General features: G+C 36.9%; 1 long non-coding RNA gene across 1 annotated transcript in view; it reads left to right on the top strand.

Moving 5' to 3' along the window:
- The first annotated feature begins 6987 nt into the window (after positions 1-6987).
- Positions 6988-7317, top strand: part of LOC132092537 (uncharacterized) — a 112452-nt gene continuing 112122 nt past the window's right edge. Inside the window, exon 1 of the long non-coding RNA XR_009422233.1 lies at positions 6988-7102. This is a non-coding gene — a long non-coding RNA (uncharacterized LOC132092537). The remainder of the gene's footprint in view (positions 7103-7317) is intronic.

Below are 7317 nucleotides of genomic sequence, written 5' to 3'. Positions count from 1 at the left end.
GACTGCTTTTCCTTCACCTACCAGTGCAATTCATGAATTTGGTTTTTGTTATGTTTTTGTTTGTTTTCTTCTTGTAATATTTATAATATTATTATTTTATATATTTATTTTGTTTATTTGCCAAACTCATTTAATATTTACTTTACTTTGTTTTGCCTTATTTTGCTTTATTTTGCTTAGCTTTTTCTTAACCTAATTTTAAACATTTTAGCATAAGACTTCAGAAGGAAATATTTCTAAGATCATGGGAATCATAAATTCACTCAAGTGTGTACTGACATTATACTGGTAGTGTACATCTTCATTATATTCACGCCTGTTGTTTTAGGTATCTTTCCTGGTGCCTAATCTAGTGTAATCTCAAAACACAATGGGCTCAGCATTCCTTGCTTTTTAGAGTCTTTAAAAAAAATAAATAAAAAAAAAGTTTATTTTTTTTCTGCTTTTGCAAGATTCAGCAAGGAAGTGTGACCAGCCCATCATGTGATCTTATTTTTATCCAATTTTCCCTCTTTATTTTTTTTTATCAGATTTCACATATCTCCAGATTACTGAGCCATTTTGCGTTCTTGCGTTATTTGCCATGTTTTTTTATACTGTCCCTCCACTCGTAATTCCCGACACAAGTTTAAGCTTTAGAACAACAAGCCCCATGTTTATTATGTAGGCTTTTGTCCTCCTCATTCTTGTTCCCCCTCTTTTGTGTCTCGTTTTTGGAGTAATGGAGTCAGGCCTCTCTCTAGCACTGCCAGAACTCTGTCTGGAACACATTACAGCTGAGATCCAACATATGGCAACTGTTAGAAAGAGAGCGAGAGAAATAGACAGAGGGAGGGAGAAAAAGCAAAAAGAGCAAAAGAAAAACAGAGCAGGTTTAACATTTGGTTTCAGTGTCCGTAAAGCACCCCCACCCTCTGTTGCTCACCCTCGTGTGTATTCTCTCTCCCTCGTTCAGATTTTTTTGTCCTACACCCTCACTTTCTCAGTCTTCTACTCTTCTTTTTCTTCTCCTTTTGTCCTTTCCCCAAAATTCTGCTCAATTACATGATGTCTGCCCCCCTCCCTCCCCAGTTTTTGTCAGTTCTCTCATCAAGAGTTCGTGAGAAGTTTCCACTACTTGATTTATATGACAACCAGCACATAATCTGTAATGCACACACAATCCAGGAGTTGATTAAAGACAGGAAGAGGAGGAGCCAGTGATGAAGAACAGAATGATGATGTCTCATTAGCACTTGTCAGAAGATGAGATCATTTAAGAAACCCTTGCTGAATAATGATTGTACAGTTACTTAAGATAGAGCGGTTTATTACTAATGGATGGGTAGGAGATTGAAAATGATAAATAGTCAACTGAGCAAGACAGAAAGACAAAGGACATTTTCTTGTGTCAATCTACGCTGTTTTTAATTGTTGTTCTATGTAAGCAAATGCTTAATAGATGTCTTTGGCTGTAATGCTATTGCTTCCTGGGTGCCACATTTTAAATATGCCATTTCAAGTTAAAAGAAGTTCATCTTTTACTCGTGGGTCATGAGACCGTCTACATTCTGTTTCATGTTGTATTGCTGTTTTCGAGTGCGATAATGTGTCCTGTGTGTATGGTCTTCATCACGTACAGCCAAAATGGCTTCACAGCTAGTACAGCAATTAACGATCTGGATTTGGATGTATTTATTTTACATTTTATTCATATTTATTTTCATAAACTCAACTCAACGGGGGTTCGCGGAAACCCTTGCCTATAGGGCAAAAAACTTAATACAGGTTAACCCACGATTATTCAATGGCAAATAAACATTTGATTTGTGAATTTTTACTAATGTATGATTCCCTGTTTGAGTAACTTTTAGGTGACTAGTGGCTTCACAAATCCTTCATTACATTTAATGGGTGGCGGGGGTTGTATTAAGTTTTATTTTGTTATACATTTTGTTTAAATTTTTGGATATTCTTATATTGTTTATCATCCGGTTATTGTAGGATAGAGAATCTCTGTTGTGAAGGATGATCTTGTTCTTTGGGCAACCCTCTTCTGATCAACTCTTTTGCAACCCCTTGTTTAGTTTCTTGAAAAATACTGAATAATCAAATAAAATAAAACACTTTTTCTAAATCACTGCAGTTTTTGATAATAACTAACATGAGTGTTATGTATAATGCATTATTAAAGACTGATGTAAATGCTTTTGTTATGGTGTTCTAAAGATGTTTCTGTTCTAGCTCTTGCATTTATGGGTTATGTGAATTAGAAATCAAAGAGGTTGTGCACTTATTACCTGGCCATGTTTTCCACAGATCTGCCACTGCACGGTTGCTATGGGAGACAGTGCTGGTTGCTAAGCAAAAGGAGGCAGTGATGGAAGTGAGGAGGCAACTGGTTGAGGCAGCCAGCAAAGAAAACCTGCCAATCAAAATGAGTCTAGGTAAGGCCACGCCCACATTTAAAACTGATAGACATACACAAACTACACCGAGAACCTGTTCCCTACCAACATTAAAAACACTCTTTTATTATTGAATTATTGACTTGAAAAAGTGGGAATCCAGAAAGCTTTATACATCCAAAGTTTATGTTTAATTAATAAAGGTAAATTTACCCACAAAAAAAGCTGTGGTGGTATGAACCTATAATTGCTGCCAGAATACAAATACACCAAAGAGCCTCAAGTGTGTGCACTGCTGCAGAATACTGTGCAACAAGACAAAGTTGTATATTCAACGCTTTTTACTAAAGATTTTACATCAATAGCCACATAGTGAACAAATCACATAGTGATCCAAACATAGTGAACAAAAGAGAGAGAGATTCACTGTTAAAGACAGAAAAGGAAGAACAGAGGAAAAAGAATAAGACGGGGCCAGTGAGAGTCAGTGGTTTCTAGTCAAAGACCCACAGCGCCTCCTTCAGACTGTAAGCAGTACTGGGCAGAACTCCCATGTGACCACTGAGGAAATATGATCACATGCTCACACACATGTTCTAGAAGTGCTCTGCTGTTCATAAGCAATAGTCTGAAATGGGGGGTAAAAATACTCACAGGCATATAAGACATTCGCGGAGCTCTTAAATACACACAGGCTCAATAATTATAATCAGTGGGAATAGTGTGTTAGAGTTAAAGAGTAGGTAGAAGACTTAGGTGGAAAACCTAAAGGTTTGGTTTGTCTGTTTCTGCAGTGGTTGTTTTAGTTTAGCTGGACAGTTTTATCTTGACCATTTTTACTTTTTAACATTTTTAGATTTTTTTCTACAATTTTATTTAGTTTAGTTCAACAATTTTTGTGTTAAGGTTTTTTTTTTTAATTGACTACTTTTTTAGCTGACTTAGGTTTAGTTTTCAACCATTTTAGTTAGTTTAGTTTAACAATTTGGGTGTAACATTCATCAGTTATAGTTAGTATAGTTAGTATGACAATATAGTGTAAGTGCTTAGTGTTCAGTAACAACTTTCTTTTTTATTTTATTTTTACTTTTTCAACCAGGCCGGTTTAGTTTAGTTCGGCGGTATAAGTGTAACCACTTTCCACAGGTTTTACTTAGTTTAGTTCAGCAGTTTTAGTTATACATTTTTATCCTGCCAATTTTAGCAGTATTTGTGCAAAAGCTTTCAACCAGTTTTGGTTTAGATTAATAGATTTATTATAGTTTAGTGCAACATTTGAACAGTTTTCATCTGTCAACCAGCATGCAATTAGTTGAATCTGAACATCTAGCAAAAGCATACACACCCTAAATGACATTGACATTGGACCGTAACCTCTAAACTGACTCACACACTCATTGCAGGTCTACTCAGTTATGTTCTTAAATATGCAAACAAGACAACCCTTTTTCGTTTCTGTATGTTTGTTTGCAAATTTAATTGTCAAATCCTATAAAGCGAGTGCCCTTCTGGTTTATGCGACAACATGCACTTCTGTCAATGTGGGTTTGTTTAGGAGAGTAAGAGAATATTATGATGCCAGAGGCTTTGTATTGCTAAATAGTTCTGATTCAACAACACACAGTTCTTTTCTTCCAAAGCACATGCACTTTTACAGTACAGAAACTTCAGCCAATCTTTCTGACTGAATCAGTTATTTCCTGATCTTCAAGCCAACAGAACTTTTACAGTGCCAGAACAATCATATTGCGTATCAAACAGAACAAGTTGCACACACACACACACACACACACTGTATTTTTTTATGCAATGCAGTCACAGCTGTTAAAGATTTTGTTTTGCTTCATCTTGTAGCATCAGATGCATTATTCTGATGGCCTGTCGTAAAATATGCTCTGGTGGTCTTCATTTTTGCGTGTACTGTATGCAAAGTTAGGTGGTCTTCTTTTTGCTGTGTGAACATGAGTTTGCTTGTCTGCATGTACATACTGTGGGCCATTTCTTCCCTGTGTGTATTTATATATGTTCAGCCCTTGTTTCGTGGTCATGTGATGGTTAGTGCTCCGTGTCTCTCTTATTTCTCTTCCAGCTTTTGGTCTGCTTGGAACTTCCTCTCTCTCTTTTTTCCTGGTGAAGCTGGGCCCGATGAATTATGCTGAGTGATTCTTGGGTATTTTGTTAGAGCTTTCTAAAGCTGACTCAATCTATAAAAGCCCTTTTCAGTCTTTGGATATTTCTGAAAAAAAGAAAATCCCATTTCTCAGCATTATTTTATGAGCTGACTGGTCTTTCTAGACAGTGCCACCATTTTCCCTAACCCAACCAACCAAGGAATGAGGCCATACAGTAGAAATCAGAGGACTACATTTCCCCTGATTCATTGCATACAAATGTGCTGGTGAATTGTTCATTATTGAGAAAAAGGCTTTATGGAGTTAGTGGTTCTGCCTTTTTGGAGTAGCTCTACTGTCTTTTTCGTTTTGCCAGTTATCAAACAGTTTTCATATGCATCTGCTCTCAGCCCTACATGGATTTTTTGCCAATTAGTTTGCAGTAGTTGGAAAAGGTTCTAGACCCATTAACTAAACCATCTCCAGACTTGCACATCCAGATTTTACTGCAGTTTTGCAGGTCAGTTGTCCTCCTCACCCCCAACTAGAGTCTGAATTTTATCTGCAAGAAGTAGTCTGGTGTCCATGTCCCACCTCCCAATGCCTCACTAACATTTGTGGTTTCATTGCTTTCTCATTTTAAATAAATACAAAGGGTTTCTCAAGAGACATTGTTACAAAATACAATTGAATTGTATGTTTGTGAAATTTAGGCTGTAATGGGGTTGGAATCATCTTGTGAATCTGTCATCTTAAGAAAATGACCTTCATGGAGAACCACAGGGCTTTGTGTTTAGCCTGCCAATGATTCAGTCTCAATCTTTTATCGCATAACCGCCCTCTGGATGTCTGCCTGATTGTTACTGTTGGATGTGTGGCTTGTTCTAGTAATTTTCAAGCCAACTTGCATTCTGTTTGTTCTCTTTCTGTCTCTTTTGTGTGTGTATGTGCATTTGGGTGGACTTAAGCAAACATTGGCTGAATTGGTGCACAGGATATACTCCCACATCTAGTGCTGGTTCATAACATCAACATAGCGATGTGACTCTATGAGTTAATGTGAACCCTCCACCCTCAGACTCTCTGCGTCCCTCAGACGAAATGCTCCCCACCCACCTATTATTTTTCTGCATTTGAATCTTTTATTTTCAGAAATTTGAGCATGAATTATAATATGATGCAATTACAGAGAAATTGTACAGTTGATCAGCTTAAAGGGTAACCAGTTGGTTAAAGAGGCTAATATGGTGTAAATTGCTGGACTACGTGAAATCCCTTTCTTTCTCTGTCACCGTCTCTATCTGTGTCTTTGCAAGCCCCCTTTAGGGAACTCCATGGCCAGTGAGGATGTGTTTCTGTGTAGGAGTGTTTCTGGCTGAAACATTCAAACGTAATAAATTAGCTTAGTAGAGGCTGACCAAATACAAACACTTTGAGTGGGAGAAACACCCGCCTAAATCACACATACAGTTAAATTTTTGGCTTGTATGTTATACACGAGGTTACCAAGCAGTGTGCCCCTTTAGATTCATAATTCTTCCAAACATTCAGTCTCAACACAAGAGGAGGAACTGAAGCATGTGTGTTGTGGTTTTAAATAACATAACACAATGCTGTTCAAATGCACCAACAAACCACGTAGTGGTCATTTTATGAAGATAAAAAATGATCTCCCCTATCTCCCACAGTGTGCCTGTTTATGTATTATTATGTTTAAGTAAAACTCACTAAACTCTTACTTTGCATAGCATTAGGAAGATCAAATCATTCTAGTGTATCAGTTATATTGAACTGGTTCAAAAGAACGATTCATTGATTTTATTTTTCATTTTATATTTATTTATTTTATTTTTGAAGTATTTACTCCCTGAGTAAAAAAGTTCCCAGAGTTTCTCCTAAAGCATTTTGTTCTTTAGTTTTGAATCAGTTTGAGCAAATCATGAAAAAGAACTGTATCAAAAGAATGATTCCTTCACAATTATAAATGTGAACAATTTAGAAATGTGAACACGTACGATACTCATTGAAGTTTCACATGGCTTTACTTAGCACTAAATAATATGCATTAATTCACAATAAACTTGTACACATACATTGAGTTATGTTGAGTTGCTTCTTAGTAATAATACTATGGTTATCTATAGTGTCAATCATTTGAGAGTTCATAACACATTGAAGAGACTGTTCTACAGGATTACTTGTGTGGTTACACTCCTGTACAACAGTGTATGTGTGTATGTCCAGTAAATTTGTGTATTTGCATTGATGAGGACTGAAGTACTTTTTTTCTGGTGTTCAAACACTCTTTGAAGTTTGGTTTGACACCAAAGATAAAATCAAAGGTAAACACTGAATTCAGAATGACAGAATGTAACTGTTGAATCCAGACAGCTTAAAAGATGCTTATGTTTTTCTCTCTCTTTCTTAGGGCGGGTTTCAGCCGAACAGCATTGTTCATATATGCAGTTGTTTCGGGACATTTGGGGGGCTCTGGAAAGCCACAGTGGGGTCCTACAGCTATGACTGGCTGCTGCTCAAGCTCTCTGTCATCCCACCCTCACACGCTGGGACGCCTGCCTTGCCTTTGAGAGACTCCTCCTGCAGGTTAGCCAATCACACAGCTCACTGATCTGTCAATAACAGGCTATAGAGTTTGATTTATGACATCCTGAAGGCACTATGCTTCATATCTCTATTTTGAAAGTTAAATATTAAGTGATTTCTTTAGGTCTCTTCTTCATTGTCTTTCTCTTTGTCTAGTGCATACTTTTCAAGTGTTCATGGCTTGACAGGACAATCTATATTTGCTGAAACAGCAC

The sequence above is a fragment of the Carassius carassius genome, chromosome 18 (genome assembly GCF_963082965.1).
Source record: "Carassius carassius chromosome 18, fCarCar2.1, whole genome shotgun sequence".
NCBI lineage: Eukaryota > Metazoa > Chordata > Actinopteri > Cypriniformes > Cyprinidae > Carassius > Carassius carassius.
Note: the sequence above shows the minus strand (reverse complement) of the source record. Positions and strands in the feature narration are given on the sequence as shown.